The sequence below is a fragment of the Ceratina calcarata genome, unplaced genomic scaffold (genome assembly GCF_001652005.2).
Source record: "Ceratina calcarata isolate Rehan_Ccalc_2016 unplaced genomic scaffold, ASM165200v1 scaffold43, whole genome shotgun sequence".
Taxonomy (NCBI): domain Eukaryota; kingdom Metazoa; phylum Arthropoda; class Insecta; order Hymenoptera; family Apidae; genus Ceratina; species Ceratina calcarata.
Genome location: NW_017166721.1, coordinates 75,932 through 98,697, shown reverse-complemented (window position 1 = coordinate 98,697; position 22,766 = coordinate 75,932). Strand labels below are relative to the sequence as shown.

At 41.5% G+C, this 22,766-nt stretch overlaps 1 protein-coding gene across 1 annotated transcript in view; it reads right to left on the bottom strand.

Annotated features, from left to right (window-relative positions):
- Positions 1-22,766, bottom strand: part of LOC108626844 (hemicentin-1) — a 205,461-nt gene that overhangs the window by 171,830 nt on the left and 10,865 nt on the right. The window contains exon 2 of the mRNA XM_018027759.2: positions 10,153-10,235. The gene's annotated coding sequence lies outside the window, so the exon portion shown is untranslated. The remainder of the gene's footprint in view (positions 1-10,152; positions 10,236-22,766) is intronic.

The following is a 22,766-nucleotide window of genomic DNA, read 5'->3' as shown; positions in this document are numbered from 1 at the left end:
TGATAATTTCAAACGTGGTAGCGCTTGCTTAACAATTTGACAGATCGTGGAATTAAACGTTGGGTACAGCGAGAGATTACACGCATTTCGCCAACGTCCAATAACTTCTTAACGAGAAAATAAGAGGCCCGGTTGTGTTACCGTTGAAAGAGAACCCGTCGCGTCCCGTCGCGTCGACTGCACTGCAGTTTTCCTCCACGCCGATTAATTTCCGCTAGCTTGGACACTGGCACTTTATTACTCCTCGCCGAGCCAAGGAACAGGGCCGAAGTAACTGCACGGAAAGGCTCTATAGGATTTCTTCACCTCGTTTTACACGTATACACGCTCAACGTGTCGTCCGTGAGGAAAAACGTTCTAGCTTTAACGTTCTACTGCCCTACACTATCCGCGCTTACGTTTTCATCTATCTCTGATCCCACGATCATTAACCATTCCCGAAAAATTTACCACTCTTGACGAAATATAATTATCCACAATGAAATCGACGTTCTCTTAACTTCGAGCACGCCCTTTAATTCACGTTTAACCATTTGAACCATTTGTCCAGTTCAATATTATACTAGAGCCACCATAAACTGTATTATTAACTGGAAGTTTGGTAGTTCGCATAAAGAACGTTATTTCTGAAATAGCGATAAATTTCGAAAAGATTATTGAGCATTATAGAATAAGGTACATTATACGTTTACGTTGGTATAATTCGGAGATACCGATGATATATGAAATGGTATTGGTAATGGAATTGCCAGATCATCGACTATCGAACTGTTAACGTCGTGCCGAGGAAAAATTGCAACGGATTCCCATAAACACCGACGTCCACCGAACTTACTTCGCAGAATTATTCGACGCATTTTGCACACTTTTAACTCTTCCTAACAAGAAATATTAATGAAGAGCGCAAAATTGAGAAACTGTGATCAACTATAATTTCCTATGCTCACGATTTGATCTGATAAAAAATATTCAATAAAAAATTAAATAAGAAAACAATAATAGTTCCAAAAATACTGAGACATATTATATCAACCACGACGATGAAAAAAATCTGTTTCTCGTTATTTTTAAAAATCTGCTTTTACAATGCTCGAATCGTTTCTACTTGCGTCTGCAATTTCACGTTCTCACGACTTGTTCCGTAAAAGATGGTACGAAAAACCGCAATCTGAACCTAGAGCAATCTACAAGCCCGGCCCCCGTCGCGACACGAGCCTGGCTTCCACCCTCGTCCTGTCGCCTCTTCCTTTTTTCGCGTTTTCCGTCGCGGCCAAGTGTGAATCGTGCGTGAAAATGCTTTACGCTGCGGTTAGAGGGTCGCGACCCCTCGTTCTTACGTGCCGCTTTCCAGTTTTTGACCTGAAGGACGAGGAACTCGAGGATCCTTCGTCGCCGCGTTAGACATCCGCTCGAGGATGTCGTTTCAGCTCGAATTCGTCTCGTTTTTATACATGTATATATCCATGACTACGGTGCAAAACGTATTAACGTGGATATCAATACCATTACAGTTACTTCTAGATAGAGTTTGGAACATTTTTTATATTTACTAGGCAACTGAAATTTGACGATGCTCTTTGAACCGAATCACAGACGTATATAGGATACGGTAAGTGTTGGCAGGGTCACGTAACCGATAATCACGATGGCGCAATCGACGGCATTGCAAAATGTCGGCGATTATAATTTCCGGAAACCGTTCGGAGTCGAACAAAGAGGTGAATGCGGAATGCGGTGGTTAAGTACGAGCTCTGGCGCTCGTATAGTTTTATCGAGTTTCGTGAGCAAGATCTGGCTTCCATTTAAATGCTATCCACGCGAATATGAGCTGAATATTAGACCGAGGCGCTATTGAAACTTTCGTAGAAAGTACGCCGCATTACGGGATTAAACGTCGATAAGACTGGCGTCGGATTCTTAGCGACAGTATCTCCGATCCAAGCAACTAATTCAGAATAATCCGAGGAGACCAAATTTCAAATTAAATTCATTTTACTATTTCGGCCATTTTCCAACTTATCATATAAAACTAGGTCGGTGCAATCCAAAAGCAATACATATAGATTCTACCCAATATACATATAACGTATCAGTTATTCTAGTGCACTGATAGTTTCACTATCAACAGTGTGCTCAGAATTCTTTCAAGTTTATAAATACTGTAAATGCATTTGCAGTCCGACAATTTCAAGTGATTCATTTCACTCATCCGATTCGTTTCCATTAGCTAGCTATTATTATACAAATGCATAAAATATCCGGAAGACTATTCACGATACTGAATGCACTCGAGAATAATGTACACATTTATGCATGTGAGTTAATTGAAACTTAATCCGATACCGGGGATAGGCGAGGGTAATAGTGGAAATAATAAGCGATGCAACGAAGGAGCTACGCAAGTGAATAAAATCGAGTTTAGATTGTTATTGGATACACAAGTGTTGAACATGGCTGGAGAGAGCATCGTCTCGTTCGCGATTGTATCCGTGCTGGTAGGTACACAGCGGCGGGGAGCATTACAGAAATTCTCCTCGCGTAACAGTTATATTGTATTAAGCTAGCGTTAACTTCCCGATGACAGGCATCCCTTTAATTGTAAGAACAAAAGCTGGAACGAGACTGCAATTAAGAACCGATGGCCGCGGTCCCGTTTCTGTATATGCACGTGCTCGATATTATTCCTTACCGCGAGTGTAATGCGAATTTTATTGGTACGCGTCTCGGTGAGGTCTCTCGACAGAAATTAATTAAGAAGCTTTGTTACAATGGAACTCTATAGGAGGTCCGAGAAGAAAAATTACAAAAACGTTTAATTAAAGCGTCGCGAAGGAAGACGAGATTGGAAATACAATGACATGAAAAAGAACGTAAATGTTCGACGTAATAATTATTGTGTTCCGATCGAACGCTGTAAATATTAATCAAGCGTACTCAAACGTCGATCGTATCTCAGACCACGTCGCAATAAATGTTTGATTAAGTTTGCTCGAGTCTCGATAACGATCGCTTTACAACTTATTTATTATTCGTCAAAAGAGATATTGAAAACGCGATGAGCCATAATTCTGCGGCAGCTCCCATTATTTTCTACGCGAATAATATTTCTGTCGGACATGATCCATATAAAAACGTGGTACTCATATCAGCTAATACTATTCCGCTCGTAAAACACAAAATCCCGATAGATCGTTGGTAGATGCGATCGGTCGGATCGATGCGAACCGCGGTCGCTAACCACTTGCGCTGTCTAGCGCCGGGCGATTTACGAGAAGATCGTGCGATCTCGCGATGGCCAACTTCCGGTCGACGTCCCCCTTCCCTACACCCCCCTTTCTCACCGTTCATCCGCGATTTGAAAAATGGAAATCCCTAGCCAGCAACGATGGGAAATTAACCGAGCGTTAGCGTGAGTAATCGAGAAATACAGACGTACTTTGCCATTCGCATCGCGAGTAAAATTGGTCCCACTGAAATATGGGTCTGAAACACGCCAACTGGGAGGGATGCGTAGCCGATCTTCGGACGGTACAAATCTGCGGCTGGCAGCTCGGTAATAAACGGATCACCGAGCCCGTCTGCCTGCCATCGTTCAAACAAGACATTACACTTAGCCGAACGATCGATGTGTGACAGTTCTATAATATCGTCCCTATTATTCCAGATCCGTTCACTGATTCAACCTCGAGCATTCTCTTTGTCGAGCGCATCGAGAACGAGAAGAAGAAACACTTGGGTTGAAAAAAAATAACTTATTATATACTTTATACGCAAAACAAAATAAAGAATACGAGTGACTATTAAATATTTCAAATGTTTTATTAAACCTAGCAGTCTGCTGACTACGATATGAATAATAATCACACGTGGCTACGTTTGATTAACGTGAAAAACTGAGCCAAACGCACTTTTCATAAACGCGAATATAATTTCGCCAGTGGACTTTATGAAATTTTATTACCCGCAGACTGACGTGGCAGGACGCTGGTTCGGATCTGAACAAAATGGAAGCGTATTTGGAGAACAATAGAAACGGACTGACACTGCGAAACTGGAATTACAATGAAATTAATCTACGGTCACCGAATGCGAGCAATATCCGCGTTTCTGCTGGCCAGAATGCCTTAACTTTCTGTCAAGCTTTCAATTTCGGCTCGTGGCCGTGTGTCTCGTAATACCTGGCGAAATAATTTCGTACACGCGTGTTTTCATCGCGTCGGATTAACAAAGTTTATCGGTTAATTGACTAGCAATCGTCACGGTATCGCGCGGAGATTAAACGGCTCCGTTAGCATAAATTAGTCAACCGAGACGATAGAACCCGACGCGATTAAACAGCTACTACCGTGCTAGCCTAAAATTAAATTTCCTTCGGTACGTTGATCGATTCTGACTACGACGGACGCTATTGAAATTAAAGCAACACGTCATAACCATTTAACTTGAACATACTTCGGTTGTCACTAAATTCGCGAATGTCCTCGATTCAACTATGCTTGCGAATGCAGATTATGGTCGAATTGCTGGCTTTATAGTTACATTTAGCGGTTGATTATTACCTTTTGCCATTTTTAACGGCACAGTAACATTATCATATACAAAAATCTTTTGTTTCTCAGAATTTCGAAAAATGCTTCAAATAAATGTTAATCTAAACTAATATAAATGGTTTATTTTAAATACAAAAAGTCACAACCATTACTGATTTTCAAACGTGTTACATGTATTAAATTGAATAAATTTAAGTATTTACGCTGATAACATTTTCACACGTGTTTCGCGTTCTAAAACGTTCGTCTAATTCGATCTGTACAAACTCCCAGGCTCCGCAAATTTTGCCACAAATATTGACTAGATTTTATATGTTTACGAATCACCAAAATTACACGTATATTCCAGCAACAACCATAGTTGTACTTGAGACTAATATTGACACGCTCCCAGCACCAGGTTTCGTGTTGTTTGCGAACATTACACTGGTTTGAAGATGCGTGTAGATATAATAATGATAACTGAAAACCAACAACGATTATACATCTTTCCTTTTTTATTCTAATATCTAATCTGACGTATAACAGTACTCGAAAATTTCACTAACTTCCGACTGATCTTTGTTTGAAGAATTTTCTATAATTTGAACATCGTTAAAAGAAGTTCGATCGAATATAGGGCAACGAGGAAACGCAATCTACAGCCGCGTGTGCATAGCTGTACATGGTAATAGAAAAACGCGATTAGTTTTGCGCAAGAACTCCTCTCCGGTTTGCCTACCGTCCAATTTTAATTAACGCTCTCGAGCCGTTCGCGCGTTCACCGATTTGTAAAAGCATCGAGGAAAACTGGAATTTTTAGAACACGAGCCAAAAAACCCGATGCGTTTTCACGATACAAACGAAACGTTGACCATTCCTCTGCATACGTAGTACGTACCAAACATTATGTTAAAAAATTTAATTTCCAGGAATATGTTTTTTTATCGCTCGAAAAAAGGTGGGACAACCTTTGTAAAATTTTTTATAATAAAGTCATGAATACCAGCATTTGTTTAATTATCACAAAGTTCATTACAATTCTGCTTTTCGACGGTGGGAACATTTTTCAGAGTGCAGAGACGAGAAGAGCTAATATTTCGAATTTCTAAAACCTTTGGAAGCGGAGGATAATATAACGGTGACCTTAACCACCCGGACCGGGCTTTGACAAGGGAATTTATGAACTGCCGCGAGGGAACTTCGTAAAGTTTCGTTCAAGTACTGGCTACGTTTTTCTGTTCGTCGCCGCGCGAGCGACCCACCGTGCACGGATGAACACGGTACTGGCATTCGCTTTTACTTAAACTATCCGCGTAATAACCTGCGCAATATCGGTGCCAGGTAATATCAGGTCGCTCGGTTCGCCCGGTTCCACCCCCTAACTGCCGCTTTAAAAGCCCCAGGGTCCCGTTTTCTGTACAAACTCCCAGGCTCCGCAAATTTTGCCACAAATATTGACTAGATTTTATATGTTTACGAATCACCAAAATTACACGTATATTCCAGCAACAACCATAGTTGTACTTGAGACTAATATTGACACGCTCCCAGCACCAGGTTTCGTGTTGTTTGCGAACATTACACTGGTTTGAAGATGCGTGTAGATATAATAATGATAACTGAAAACCAACAACGATTATACATCTTTCCTTTTTTATTCTAATATCTAATCTGACGTATAACAGTACTCGAAAATTTCACTAACTTCCGACTGATCTTTGTTTGAAGAATTTTCTATAATTTGAACATCGTTAAAAGAAGTTCGATCGAATATAGGGCAACGAGGAAACGCAATCTACAGCCGCGTGTGCATAGCTGTACATGGTAATAGAAAAACGCGATTAGTTTTGCGCAAGAACTCCTCTCCGGTTTGCCTACCGTCCAATTTTAATTAACGCTCTCGAGCCGTTCGCGCGTTCACCGATTTGTAAAAGCATCGAGGAAAACTGGAATTTTTAGAACACGAGCCAAAAAACCCGATGCGTTTTCACGATACAAACGAAACGTTGACCATTCCTCTGCATACGTAGTACGTACCAAACATTATGTTAAAAAATTTAATTTCCAGGAATATGTTTTTTTATCGCTCGAAAAAAGGTGGGACAACCTTTGTAAAATTTTTTATAATAAAGTCATGAATACCAGCATTTGTTTAATTATCACAAAGTTCATTACAATTCTGCTTTTCGACGGTGGGAACATTTTTCAGAGTGCAGAGACGAGAAGAGCTAATATTTCGAATTTCTAAAACCTTTGGAAGCGGAGGATAATATAACGGTGACCTTAACCACCCGGACCGGGCTTTGACAAGGGAATTTATGAACTGCCGCGAGGGAACTTCGTAAAGTTTCGTTCAAGTACTGGCTACGTTTTTCTGTTCGTCGCCGCGCGAGCGACCCACCGTGCACGGATGAACACGGTACTGGCATTCGCTTTTACTTAAACTATCCGCGTAATAACCTGCGCAATATCGGTGCCAGGTAATATCAGGTCGCTCGGTTCGCCCGGTTCCACCCCCTAACTGCCGCTTTAAAAGCCCCAGGGTCCCGTTTCGAGCCTGGCCAGGTGAATATCTGCGGCGCGCTTCAGGTAGATTCGCGTACCACTCTTATTGGACAATTTTATTAGCCTCCCAGATAGTTTTCATTCGAGAAAAATTTATGAAACGGGCAAACCTGTTTTCTCCTAATAATACGTGTGGAACAAACTGGGAAACATGATTACTGTCCACAAGAATACCACAGAACGCTGTAGTTATTTAATACTGCCGTTAATAACAATCAGTTCGTTCATCAGATTTTACAGAACACGAGCAAACAGTACGTTGGGTATATCTACGATGGCGAGACAAACGTTTCGTCAACCGTAAACCGTTTACACAGTTTTTTATAACTGACGCATAACGTCCGATAGCTATGGGAGGAACTGTACTCTACAATCGTTGATTGGACCCGTTTCGACTCGATAGTATTCTGTCCTATTTCAAGCGACAGTGCATAGGCCACGATTCCGCGCAATATAACAGCTCTAATTAAAACTATTTTTATGTTCTCACCAGATGCGAGTCTCCGTTAGCCGAAAAACATTTAATTGCGCGCCGTACACCGGAGGTATCGAATTTTTCAAACGACAATTTTCCCATCGACCGTTTCGAACTAATAAATACTTATCGCCTCTCCAATTTCGCGTAGCAATGAGAGAAATACAAATTTAGAAAATTCTCTCCAATAGAATGTAAAACGAAATTTCCGAACTAAATTCAATTTTCGTTTGATCTAACCAATTGCAATTAATTCGACTACGTTCAGGATTCGTCGTTCCACGTTTCTTCATCAACTCTACACACAGAAATCAACCTCCGTGCTTTATTGCTTTTTATATTAACCGTATAACGCGGAAAAGCGGTTGTTGACCTAATGGCTTGCGCGCTGCAAAAAAAAAAAAGAGCAGAATCTAAACGGCGATCGGGGAGATGGTGAATCGGGCGAGCAATTTTTTTTCCGTCTACCGAGCGTTCATCGGGGTTAAATCTTGATGCATAATGGATCAAACAGTTTATCCTCCCGTCCGTTACGCATCGAATGAGTCTCGGTTTGCAAACAGTAAAAATTTGCGTGCAATCAGCGTTGCGCGGTCAAGCCGATAATCTGGCAAATGCCCGAAATTCCGAGTCCGGAACCGTTCCATCCCGCGGGTTACACGTATACCCGATCCATCTGGCCTGGTCATCGCCGATACCGAGTTACAAGTCACGTCCGATATCGAAACTAACCGTAGTTGAAATTACCTATAACTCTATTAGAACACGTGTACGTTGAAAACTTTCGCGTCTAATTGAAGCAGTATAATTGTACGATTAAGCAAGCCGAAATATGATTCATGATTGAATTATTTCAATTTGAAATGGATAGACAAAGATAAAATGGTGCAAGTGTTTAACCATCGTCGAGGAACTCGTGATACTTGGTATCAGTTCACTCTCACCCAGTTACCCTTTAATCAGGCGCATGATACCGCGACATCACCGCGTCTCCTCAGCCTGATAGACAACGCAATATGTGATACCTCCACAAAATACTTCGACGTAGATAAACTCTAATCACAGTTACGAAGTTATGAGAACTATGCACCTCGAACTTAGGAGACTGTATTATGCGATTGTTGGAACAAATTCTCCTGACAATACGTCGCTCAAAACCTTGTGACGAAGTGATTGTAATAATAGAATAAGAAACGAGGAAAATGTGTTGCAAAATCATTTCATCTATTGTGTATAATTTATCTCATATATTATCTCGCTCAAGTTTATTGTGAGTCAATTGCCAAATGATTAGACAGCAGATTTGTAAAAATTTGGAAAGTAATATTTCTTTCATTCTAATACTGTGCATTTATGCACATGCCTTTATATTCTTTTTCACGTCCAAGTTTTCTGTAAGTACATAAAATACATGCAGCGAACAAATTATAAAACGTGAGGGAAAAAGGAGGAAGCCGAGGGAAAATGTTGGAACAGGTCGGATAACGGAGGCTGGTGTTAATGAAATTCGGGCTGCCAAAGCCAGCCAGGCTGACGCGGAAATAAACTGTAGGCGTGGGCGAGAAACGGCTACAGGTCCGTTAACCGTGGCCATGCAGAATATGTAGAATGTAGACGGTTATGATTGATAGGTAAATCCCCTCACCCTCTTTTAGCTGGCGGGGACCGGCTCGTGAATCCGGTGGCAACGCGTGCTTACACGCATGCATCACCGAACGACATCGGGTGAACGTCGATACCGTAGTAGCCGATTGTTATTTACGATCATAATCAACGCTCGGCGACCTACAGGGCTGCGCATCGCATTTTCGAGATAACCCGTTCGTTTCGGACACACGAAACAGATGTCGAATGCAAATTATTCTTCCTTCGAGCAGAACGGGTTTTCGCAATTTTAGTTTATCACTCCCTAAGATTTATAAGCAGATTTATGGATTTATAAGGAAATTGATCAAGAGCCGAATGCATGTTTCACTTAAATGATAAAAAAATGTTTACCTACACCACATCACGAAGTCTACAAAACGATATCCACTCCAATATTTTAAATTATTGATTCAAGATTTATAAGAAGGCACCGAAAATCATGGACCACGATCAAATTAAAATCTGTCCTCATTCCGAAACATTTCCTCATTAAAAAATATCGTGAAATTTGGAACTAATTGAACTCATCTGTAACTTGATATCATGTTTCCCTAAGAACGCAGCAGCGTCGTCTACTTTACGCGCGACCGAGTCGCTTAATTGCGAATTAATAGGAAACAACGCGGCGTAGAAAAAGATGAGAAGGGGTGAACCTCGAATCTTTCTCGCATTAGCAAACATCGGCTTGCTACCTAGCGTACTTAATCTCGCGTCGCAGGAACCGCTGCTAACACGAGATTAAAAACATCCACCCACGATGTAAACTACGCCGCAATTTCTACACTCTCTACAGGCTTGTTTGCTCGCTCTAATTATCCCCGAAATTTCACCGAGACACACGCATTGCGGATGATTCACACTTATTATTAGACAATTTACACGCTGCGTTTAGAGAAAATTTACGTCTAACTTATCGTTGATTGTACTACTTACAGTTCCCTTCGTTCATCATTCGTTGCAGGAATCTCATCGAACGTAGGAGGTCGCAGTTGCTCATCAGTGGACACCAGATTTCTCTGCAAAATAAAACATTTATCATGTTAGTTTAAAACAATACAGTTTCAATAAAAATTTATTACATCATGTAAAAATTTCAATACATAGACTTTTGATATTTTGTATATTTTTATAAATGGATAAAGTTCGTAGCCTATTCTAGATTACTTAAAACATATGAAAATAATTAATAAATTATTTCAATCAAATGCATTTGGCGTATTTGAACAAGACATTTCATATGCTGCAATTTAATGCACTCGCTATTTGGTAGATTCGACGGGTTTTTTGAGACAACTGAACAAACCCAATGAAAACCAGTTGGGAAAGCACATCACACGATTCCCGCACGGCCCGTCGTCGGATCCTGGCTTGGACGCTACTTGGAGAGCACCGGCGATAAAATCGCAACGCGAAATTTCAACGGGTTAGCGAGCCAATCGGGGGCGTTAACGGCCGCCGTGAAGTTGTTTGAACAATTTGTACCGCGTATCTCCTTATTTGCATCAGCAATAGCGCGACCCCGGGAAGGGGAAAGGGCAACTGCAAACAGCCGTTTAGCGTCATTCCGGTAGCCGGCGAGCCCGTAATCACCGCTTAATGCAATTTACAATCTTAAAACTCTCATATTTCCGCAATTTGAATGAATTTGCTTAAGCTGCGGCGACCGGGTCCACCGTGCAACAACGAGAATTATATTATTGCTCTTATCTGGACCAGCTAATTTTTAATGACCGCCCTCTTTTAGTCTACCGTCGTGAGTTCATCGTACAGGACAATTTTATTCACGATCACTGCAATCGAGCTACGAGTATCGTGCGTCGCTCGCGCAGATACGTCGGTACAGAAAGTCATTGTACAAAATCCTTTCGTACATCGTTTAACGAGTCAACCACGGCAATCCACTAGCCATCCAGCGTTCTACAGAAATCGATGGTACTCGAATAAACTTCACAATGAATTTCGGTCGATCTCGATGATATTTACGATTCCCCAACAGGCCCGAACTGACCCCTCCCTCCTAAGCGTAATTCTTCCCGTTACTAGAATTTCAATTATATATGACAACTTTGTAAATATACAATTGAATGGAAATTTATTGCCGGCACGCAAATATAAAGCCATTAAAGCGGACAGAGCGCGAACCCAACGACAGGCGACGTTCGATTCGTTATGACGTTATTGTGAATTTGTGAGGAACGTGCGCTTCGACTGTGCAGTATTTATTTTAAATTACGCCCGGCCAATGTTGTTTCAACCGGCGACCTGTCGGCCAGCTATTTTCATCCATCGGCCATAATTTGAGTGTCAATGCACGTATCAACCTGACGGACCGATGGAAAAATGGAGTAGATAAGTTTTTAGCAATATAGATTTTTTAGAAAAATCATTAATTGCGCACACGTGTCAAGATCGATCTTCGTCGAATTGACACAGCAAAAATCGACACAGTGTATATTCCATTATATTGTTTAGAAAAATCAATCTATGCATTTTGTGCATACGCAGCGTTTCATATTGCGAACAGCAACACGTGTGCGTAATTTTTAATTATCTCTGTACACGAGATTAAGCTAGATAACAGCATCGTTATCATTTAATCGCGCAATCCTCAGTTTATGAAGGATACCCGTGGAATGCCGAAATAGCTGTTTGACCTGCGGGCGTCACGCAAATCGAAGCTTCAGTTACGACTGTCACTGGTGTCATTGACGACGACGGCCGACAAGTTCGGAACAACGTGGTGGACCATAGATTTTTCCGCGAGCATTCCCGGCACGTTGCATCTGGCCAGAAATAAAAGGGACGCGAGAACAAAAAAAAATATCGAAATCGGTGCTGACGAAGTGTCAGGTTCAAAGTTCGTCACGGCAAGTTTCGCGCTCGCCCGTGCTTCGAAACTCCCGGAAATCCTGTCAGATTCCGTAGACCCACCTCGTGTCGGGAGAGCGAAAGAGAAAGAGAGAGAGAGAGAGAGAGAGAGAGAGAGAGAGGGTTCAAGCTGCCCGCAGCCAAGTGCCGAAGGCGGAAGCCATTCCCGATGCAACGTGAGCGTCGCAGATTGCTTTCGCCGGTGAGGTGGCGGCGACGGCAGCGAGTTTTGTGCCCGGGCACTTCGGCGAATTCTCGACATTTTCCATTTCGGTTGAAAGGCTCGTAAACACGAGGAGGAGCGCGCGAGCCCTTCGGGCCGAAAAGCCAGCCGATGATGCAAGGGGATAATGCATAAAACGCGGGTGAATAATGATCCGGTCGCAATCCATTGCCGGTTGCGACCTCGCGTCGCTTCTTCATCGTCTGTCCGACATAATGCACTTCTGAATGGCCGATCTATCGCGACGTTCGCGTTCCGGAGGGTAACAATTCACGACGGACGGGGAACAGAGTCGTTTCCACGAGAAAGTGGTATTGTCGATGAATAGTACATTCCCCTATGCGCGGGATCATTTTTCACCGGGACGAGAACTCGGGCTACGCCGTTCGCCTGATTAGTGTACAAGAGTGATGTTTCTGTGCTTTGTCTCCGGATCAATAATATAATTATTATCACGCATTAGACTCGTAATTAAACAATTACAAGAAGCATTATGTTCCACAATTTTTTGTGTATTAAATGGTATAAAAAATCAATTGCCCGATCACTCACTATTTTGAAATTTACATGCAGAGTAAACCGATGAGTTATTTGAGTTTTGTACATTTATCGTCAAATGAATCTCCATCACGTAACGAATTCGTACACAATTCGTCGTGAAGTGACAAGTTATTGTATGCAATACTATTTTGACTTGTACACGAGGCAGATACACAATTGAATTGGATGTACCGTCGAAACGTCGATGCAAGAAAACGAATCAAGATATAGTACGCGTTAATTAAGCTCCTTCTGGGCTGGCGGCATAATATGCTGCCCGCAGATGTGTCATGTCCAGCTATGTTAATGAGTCATTAACTTGACAACGACCTACTTCGTGCAACGTGAAAGGGATTGAAGTCGAGAAATAGAAGAGCTGTTACATGAAATTTTGATCAAACTCTGATCGATCAACGAATCGGATGATGGATAAGCAGAACAGTACTTTGTTCGAAACTAAAGCATTTTAAATTCAGGTCAGAAATGTCAATAGTAAACTTCGAGTACTGCTGTTCAAGAGTTAAACCATTTTCAAACGGATTATGATCTGTACCGAATATCAAACAACCTGTTTTGTATTTATTAAGTTGACAGCTTCGTAAAGTCCCCGTGGAAAGAGTTCTCTGCGAGCAACAGCTCAAGAGAGATGTCCGGCCAAGTTTCTCAACTCTTATTTCAGTTCAAAGTAGCCACTTATCTCTCGCACTGTAAGAGGCTTGAAATTGCTATCTTCTCTCGCTCTCAAGTAACTTACCAATGTGTAACTTTAATCTGGAGGAATCTCTCACCTTTAGCTTCAAAGAATTAAATCATAGCCGAGTTACCAGCTACGTATTTCTTTGCCATGAAATTTTTCTTACAAATAACTCGCATAATTTCTATAAAATAATGTCCTACAAAGCGAAGCTCGTCTTTAATCTCAAAAAGATTTTTTAGTAAAATAATTCACTCAGGAAAGAAGTGAATTCTTTTTTCAATATTTCTCTTTGACGGCAGATTAAGGTATTTCCCTGGATTTACATCAACAAAGGGACGAACAAACGGAGCGATAAGACGCGAACAGTAGAGACACGTTTGGTGGAATATCTTTAAGCTCGAAAGCAACGATCGCATAAACCTCTCAAAGAAATTAAATTGAAGGAAGGAAAAAGCCTTTCCGGATTACGAGATCAAAATTAAACACTATCAAAATACCATTAGCGTTTCGAGTTCGTCCGCGCGTGGATAACGTATACGTCGGTAACTTCTTCCAATATATCCAGCACGGATTGCTCATGAATAAGTCATCGACTTATGGAAGAATATTAATGAGGTACCGGTTGATCCGTCGACGTATCTGCTTTAAACATTTCATTCATGCATTTCTCGTACGCGAACCGTACAATGCTCGAGCTTCGAAATAGGTCGAAAGCCTGGAGCGCCGCGAGCCCAGACTCGCAATTTCGCTCGACGAAAACGCAAAAAACAATGTTCATCCGTAAAACACCGGGTAATTGAAAGGTTAACCGCGGAAATTAGGTACTCTTCCCTGTTTCAATTTTCTTGCCTCGCCAAAAATTGCTTTGCTATGCTTGAACCGTCGAAACACTGCTGCGTATCGCTGTTATATTCAAATGAAACGGGCCAAAAGAGATCTCTAACAGAATTACAGGAAAATACGAACGAAAATAATTGTAACAAAGTTGCTTCGCGTACAAGCATTAAACTGGTGCGTATGAAACTTTGCTTCGTTTCTCAAATAAATGATTAAAAACACTTCGCGTGCATCAATCCTAAATTAATCTGTTGCAACGAAACGGACGATGTAAAGTGATTACCAAGCTGATTTTCCAATTACGTCGAGCGAGTATAGAGGATGGTGAGTACATAATACCTGCACCGATGGCGGTACATAAGGTAGGTCGATCGAGTATAGCGGTGACCAGTTTCGCAAGGGCCAGCACTAGGTTAGAACGACATGCGATAGATCAACCAGTGGCTGGGTATATACGCGGGCTGCTTCCGGGCGAGCGAGCGGGCAACCGTTACCGGACTCTCGGCGCGGTATATACACGCGCTGCGAGTACCTGAAAGTAACCCTTCTCGGTTTCCGGCTGCAAGACGGCTCTGCCCGGCCACGAGGCGCCCATTATTGCCCGGCCAATGACGCCCGCGCGGCCACGCGCGATTTATCGTCACGTGTGTTTTATTGGTTTCCCCTGCTACTGCTGGCATCGACGTCCACTCAGTTTCGGCCGGATACCGTTCCGCGTGGATGAAAACGTAACCCGGCCATCGATCATATTCCTTGGCTGAAGGGTGGACTTAATAAGGGACACCGACATGTGACGCGTGACACGAGCTCCGTACGAGTACTATATATGTCCAGAGTTCGACACTTCGGTCTACTTATTGTTTAGCAAAAAATCGTTCACTCGAAATGTTTCAGTAAATCAATACCATCGGAATCGTGTACCATGCCCAGTAATAATCGCACGACGAATCATGAATAATATCAGTACTCCGGGTTCGTTGTCGATAGAAATTGCAGTCGAGCAAGCTTCGTTCTTTCAATATTTTTTACCGAAGAATGAACTGACACGGTAAGGGCAAGTAAGGAGGTTGTCACAAGAGTAGATTTTTTCATGAAAAATGCATTTAACGAGAGAGTGCAGCGTGACGAGCCACGCCGTGACAGAAAATGCACTTCGCTGTGAACATGATCATAGAATCGGTACTGCTGAGCGTGAAATTTTTACGCGCGTGGATGGTTGAAATATTAATTTAAACAACGCGATTCGTGTTAATTAAATGCACGCAATTTGGATATTATTTCACTCGACTGTGATTAATAAACTGCGGGTAGAAAAATTGGATGTGCAGAAAATATGAAGAACGCGACGAGTATACGCCGATTAATTTCACTTTTTAAATTAGCGTCAGAAATGTTTTCTATATAAATATCCACATTAAAAATCCAATTAGGATTATGAATTAAACGGATAATGGGTATAACGAAGAAGCAAACAGTTGCTTTTAGCAAGTTCTACATACGTGCGCAAACAATGGTATGTTTGCTCGTGAAGAATAATTATTGTTATACGAACGCAGAACGACAATAGTTCCGCAGAGAATTTGGTTCAATTTCATAAGATCGATATAAACTGCTTGCGGCGTTAGGATTGTTCTGTAGATTTAGCGAAATGGTCAGTGACATAAACAGGGAAATTCGTCGCTATTATGGAAACTGCACAACCAAACTCCGACTTGCTAATTTGATTAACTACCAAATTAACCATACGAAATTTAATCTAGTGAATTGAGCTATTAATACTAAAAGCCGCGACTACTAATTCTATCTGATAGCTACTTACTTAACTGTACACCTTCTATTCATAAATTATAAAATTATACAAATATTTGTTAGAGACTATCAAACACGCGTCCGATGCAACTGTATTAAAAGAACCTGTTGGAAACGTTCCAACGTTGCCCGAAAACTAAAATGGTAAATTTATAAACCTATGGAATAGCAATTAGGAGAAAGGTTCGAGATTAATGCCTCGTTCAACGTGCAACTTCTGGCAGTTACTCGTGACCTGACAAATATTCTCCTGGTACATCGATAGACTCGACGAATCATCGTGCCACGTTCGAGAAAAAGAGATCCAAGCAAGCATCGCTTATAAACGACGTCACTTTATACTTGAAGCTTGCAATAAAGAATTTCATTGAAATCTGGATTATCTTTATAATCCTTGAACTTAGAGAAACATCTTGCTAAACGTATTTTATTCTATTTCATTCTCCATAGATAATATTATACTGATGTCAACGTTGCAAGGCCGGGAAACAACTTGAAATTCGTACCACGAAACTGCAAGTTTACCATTCAGTTCTCCAGTCGCTTGAAATGCGTTTTGGCTGCGCCCCTAGTATAGTTCCTTGGCTGTTTGCAACTCTTGTTCTCTGATTAGGCTGGAATAACTTCTTGTACCTCGTAATATCGTTCAACTTCTTACCAGCGCCCGGTGAAAATACTTTCGTGTTCTAGTCTTAGTAAATTGCGTTTGCAAGCTTATCTGCTTTCTGATTAATCCCCATCCGGATTCTTGATCATGCGAATTTAAATTGATCTTTAAGAATTCGCTGTGACCCATTTTTCGATGCAACTCGTTGGAAAAGATATAGATTACTAAAACGAAAGCAAACAAGGCGTGTGCGGTTTGCGTCGTCGTTAATTAGGCATTCGCATGCCCGTCTCGCGAATAAATAACGTCGTAGACATTCATCACAAGTCCCAGGATTTATCGGGCGTTTTCGTTAATTATTCAACCACGAAAATTCTTGCTAGACGTATTCCTACTGTTTCTTATCTTAATTACAAGCTGCAAGATTTATTATGGCGAGGGAGAGAACGGATACGTTATGCGTAGATCGCGACAAAGATAATCCTCGAAAGGCTTGGTCGGCCAGCAGCTGATAACAAGAATTTTACCTAGGAACCGAGAGAGATCTTCGGTTCCGCTGGCCGGCCGACCCACTTAACCGGAGGTGGTGATTCTTTTTCCAGATACCTATCGGGCCACGTTAGTTTTATCATCGGCTTGTAGAATTTAATCTGCTGCATTCGTTTACGCGCGGTATCTCGCGCTAAACTATGATACCGTTACACCTTCGCCGAGTCGTATTCAACGAATGAAATTATTTAGGTTATCTCCAGACAAATGGTACTACGCGGCGAAACCGAATTAACGTTGCACCAGAGATTCGTAACGAACGTCAACAACTGCTTCCTGACGATAAACTTATTATTCATGGCAAGATTTACAATCCCTCGTCAACGAATCTAATAATAATCTTCGCATGTAACAAGGATTCTAATGTTTAATTGCTTTTCTATAGTCTATTTCTTGTATAGTCTAATTGTACGATAAAATCTCTTCGTTGTTGAAGAGCGCATATCGTATGTAACACACAGTTTAATCCGCGACGTAACGGTAATCAGTAATAATCACTCAGTCACCTCGTCGGAAACCCGTGGGGAGAACACCGAAACGGACATTGGCCAATGAGAACTGGCCCGATGTAAATCCTCCATCCTGAGAGAGTTTCGTAAACGATCCTTGATCCATCTGAAGGATGTCTTGTCCGTAGATGTATTAGTCTCTCAGACGAAAGGGCACTACACCGGTGGTTGGGTTAAATTACAATTCCCGCGGGTAATACGATCTGATTATCTGAAGTATCCGTCCTTGCCCCGTTTCGACACGTGCACGCGTTTGAACATAATATTAGGTATGCCAATTAACTGGCGCGCCATGCGTATCACGCGTACAGCTGCTACAATAGATACAGTAAAGCTATGAAACATCTGATGCAGGATGCAGACACACTACTATGCATCGTGACTTTAAAGCAAACGAGTTCCCTCCGAGCCCGAGCGTACTTGCATAATAGAGTCGTAGAATGTATTACTACTAAATCGATAAGTAGACTCCATGAATGGCTATCAAATATGCAAACCGCTGTGCATCATACGAAACTTCTCTCTCTACCTCGGCAAAGCTGGTTCTACCACTTCACGGATTGCTTTATAGGCTTAGTACATCACTTCTGGCGACTGTAACGGTCAGGTCGACGGTGCGCCGATACGATGGACGGTATTGACCTGTCCCTTCTGTCGATCTGTGCTTGCGTTCCCGTCCAGCCCCGACCGCGACGCGACGGTTTGTTGGAAATAAGGGATCGGTAATGCGAGCGGGCAGACACGACGAACGTCGGGATGATTACACGGACAGTGTGCCGTTCACGAAGCGATACTATTTGTCTCTCGTACACAGCGGTCAATTAAGGCTTATGTGCTTTTGTGTCCTTCCGGCGGGGCGAGCAAACCTGCCCGCTCGAAACCGTGGACGAACCCGCTGACGCAGCGATATTCGAGATTCGTTTGGATCCGGGACCTCGAGAGGGACGTAATTGGAAGGTGATGCGAATATAATCGTTGCACTCGAGGGTTCAAGGGCTGCAAATTAATTTCCATCCGACAAACTCACTAGCCTGGGGATGTTGTCGCGCTGGACTTTGCTTGCAACCCTCTAACACTCGAGATGCTCCAATAATTTAGAATAGAATATTTACGTTCTACAGGATAATTTTTATAATCATTATCAACAATTCTTTAATAAAGTATATGCCGAGATTTTAATTTGTTAATCTTTGTTTTAAAATTATCAGTCACGTATTAGATCGATGCACTATTATCTCATCAAAATTAAAATAATATCTTGATTGAAAGAGAGAAGTTACGTATCGATCTGAATCGATCGGAGTTTCGACAGTAGACACTGTAAATTAGCGTTACTCGATTCGGTTTATGATGGAATAACTTGAAGGTAAAGTTGCTCGAAATCAATCCACCTAAATCCGTTTACCATTTCTGGAAGCTCTGTGCCCGGACACGAAGGAGCCTGTGATCGTATCATCGTGGTAAGTCCCGGAATTACAGCTCGACCGTGTTACGAAAGGATAGGCCGTTTATAAGCGGCTGTTATTGGCAGCGCCGATATACGCGCGATAATACGACATATAGGACGCATATACCGCCCACGTTCATTGCCTAATGGCTCATATGGCGAGCGTACAGCAGCCGCACCGAGTGTACCCTATGCCTGCGCCCATACCGCGCGTGTAAATTGCCGCGTTAGAAATATGACCGACTTATCTTGTCCACAAGTTCCAAGATTCATGTCTACCTTACACAACATTAGCTTTATCAGGTATTAACATCAATTCCCCGACGAACGAGTATCCACTGGAGTATTCGAGGATTTAAAATTTATCGACAGAATAAAAACTAAATCCAAAGAATTGATTACGTGCTCCGATTCTACCAAGTAAACCTACTCAGGTGCCACTCAACGATTTTAATAAAACTTCGTACGTCTGTAGTACTAAAAGAGAAAAAGAATTGTTCCCCCGATTTTTCCACATTATTCATTTGATCGTATGAACTGAATCGAGAAACGAGAATAATCGATCACGTACGAACGACTGAATGGCGCAGTTGTAATGGGGTAGGTTTGCCTATTAAAAGAATTTCGCCTTATAGCTTTCGGTACGCTGAGCATTTTCATCTGTTATAGGAATTTCTTAATAAAATGGATCAAATTCTTGCACAGAGCTATGCACTTACCAGGTATGTGTACGTACGTATATCTATATTATATGTATAAACGTATGTATATCCTGCATTGTGTATACTACGCTCGAGTTATATTAAACTTGAATAATACAAAATTATAAATCTTCTACAATATTTAATGAAACCGCTACATTTTTCTACGTGCTACGCCAAGTACGAAAGTAGCAAACAGCTGGATGATGAAAATAAAAACACCCTCGTTCCACGAGCATTTGTATTTAAAATTCGCAGAGAAAAGGAAAGCGCGTACTCGACGAACTTTCAAAGAGAATGCGCGATATCCTGCTCTTTTAAAAATTCGACGTCAGCAATAAACATCTCGGCATTAAACGAGCAAGCAGTCCTACGGTAATTAAACAATTATACGAATGCACAAGCTCCGTGCGATATACGAAAAACATCGTATCTCGCACTCCCGGTTTCTTTCTCCGACAAGAAATCGCGATACAACTTGAAACAATGGGAACTCATAAGCGGTGTGCCTAACAATGAGTACTATAACGTGACGCGCTGCGCTGGCCCGATAGCCAATATTTTATGCATCGATCCAGCCGGACCCTGAACGAACCTCAATAAATATATAATAATGGGTACTCTCGTGCTATCCATAAATTCTGATGCCTCGAATTACGCGTACCCAGTGCACCACGCTGTTCCCCTGTATCAATACAGGCTTTTCATCCGAAGCTTCCAACGTCCCCACAATTATCGATATACATATATTTCTTTGGGATCTTAATCAGTCCGTGGAAGTTCCAAGATTAAAATGATCTAAGGGACCTGATAAAATTTACAAATGTAGAATACGATACACAGAAAAATTGTATTTCAATATCCAATATTATAGTGAACATCAAGAGATACGAGAAATTCCCTTTTTATAAATGTTATATTCTGTATAAAAAGTGAGATAGTGGATCGGGATTAAAAATTTTGTGAGCGTTGATCGACAGCGCTTAAACGAGTTTTTAAATAGACGTCGATCAGTCATAGTCACGGAAACGTCACCGATAGGTAATTCCCTCTTCCTCCCAGTTTCCCGTTGACATTGGACTTATTAGACTGCAGGCATAATCGTTAATAAGAGTTTGAAGCAAATTAAATACGTAAATAAATGGTAAAATATTATTCAAGTGTAGAACGATCGGCGGATTAAATTGTATTCTGATTAAGAGTCGTACGGGCAATAAAGCGATGCTATCACGCCGGCAAATTGATGTCAATTACCCTCCTCTCGGTATGGAAATAAGCAGCGTATAGGAATCGGATTCGCGTGTTACAAATTCGAATTGGCCGAAGCTTTCGGCGCTAAGCAATGTCTAAATTGGCGGAGGTGAAACTCGCGTAAAGTGGACGACTCCACGGCAAAAATTTATCGCAATTGCCTTGTACTGGAAAGAACGGAAATTGAATGCCTCGTCGGGGGCCGATGAAGTAATTTACTTTTAACATTAGTCGACGGATAGGTGGAAACATTCAAAGTGTTCGCAATTGCGGACTGAACGTTTGCAACTCTTCCCGTTGGGAATGATGGGCTATTTCGATCCATAGTGATATATCACACCGCAATCTCATTTAATTTCAAATTCGGAGAAGGAAAGAGAAATAATATCTTTGATTTCGTATGATTCTTATTTTTTAATCATTTGATTAATTATCGAAAGAAGCGATACTGGAAGACCTATAAATATCGTTTGTAATTTCCTCGAAATTTAATTATCTCAGTCATAATATTGGTAATAAAAGACGAGATTGATGAGCGAATTCGTTACGAGTAATTTGAACCTGAGCGAGGAGAAGAAAAAGTGGATCGAATTCAATTACACAATTACAAGCAGATCAGTAGGAGTTCTGACAAATTCGGTTCTAACGTGGAAATCCCGTGACGACTGATAAGCCAACGTACTAAGAGGATAGACGATTGAAGACAGGCGGAAGGGAAAAAGATTTGTGGGTGGGGAGCAAAGCTGACGAGAAGTTGAACCGAAGTGAGCATTGACACGAAAGGGTTACGCGAAGAAATTATGGATCGCTGACCGTCGCTCGTTAGATTTCACACGAATCAGCATTGACTGAGCAAGCCGATCTCGCTCTACCTGTGCGAAATCCTGCCTTTATATTCGATTCGAAAGCCGCCTCAGCGAAGCCCGTTCTGAAACGGTCCTCATTTAAATAATTCAAGCAATTGCCTGTTCCCATTCACCTTTATCGCCGTCAAACCGTGATTAAATCTTTTACGGCGTGAGTAATGATAACGTGGAAGAATTCGTCCTTAAACCTCAGCCGGGAAAAAGTAGAATCGTAGGAGATAGATACCTAAATGATGGAGGCGTGCTGTATAATGAAGCATGCTGACAAGCTGCGCTACGCTAAATGCACCGAAAACATTATAATTAAGGGAAAAATGGTGAAAAAACGTTTCATAATAACGGCCGAATTTGGGAATTTCCTCTGCCTGAACAAAAATTTTCTAGCTGCATAAAATAACTCTTCTAATTCCTGTCATTATTCCTCAAATCCTATCAAATTGGTGCGAAAATAATTGCATAACTTGTTCATACGTATAACAAGAGCAAAGATTACAATTATTTATAGAAACAGCTGTGAAAATGCATGAATGATATTTAAGGATGTATTGGCTATATACAGTCAATCCCAAAAGTTTATGTACTTTGGAAACGCATTTTTTAAAAAGAAATCAGACGTCGGAAGAACATTGGTAATAATAAACAA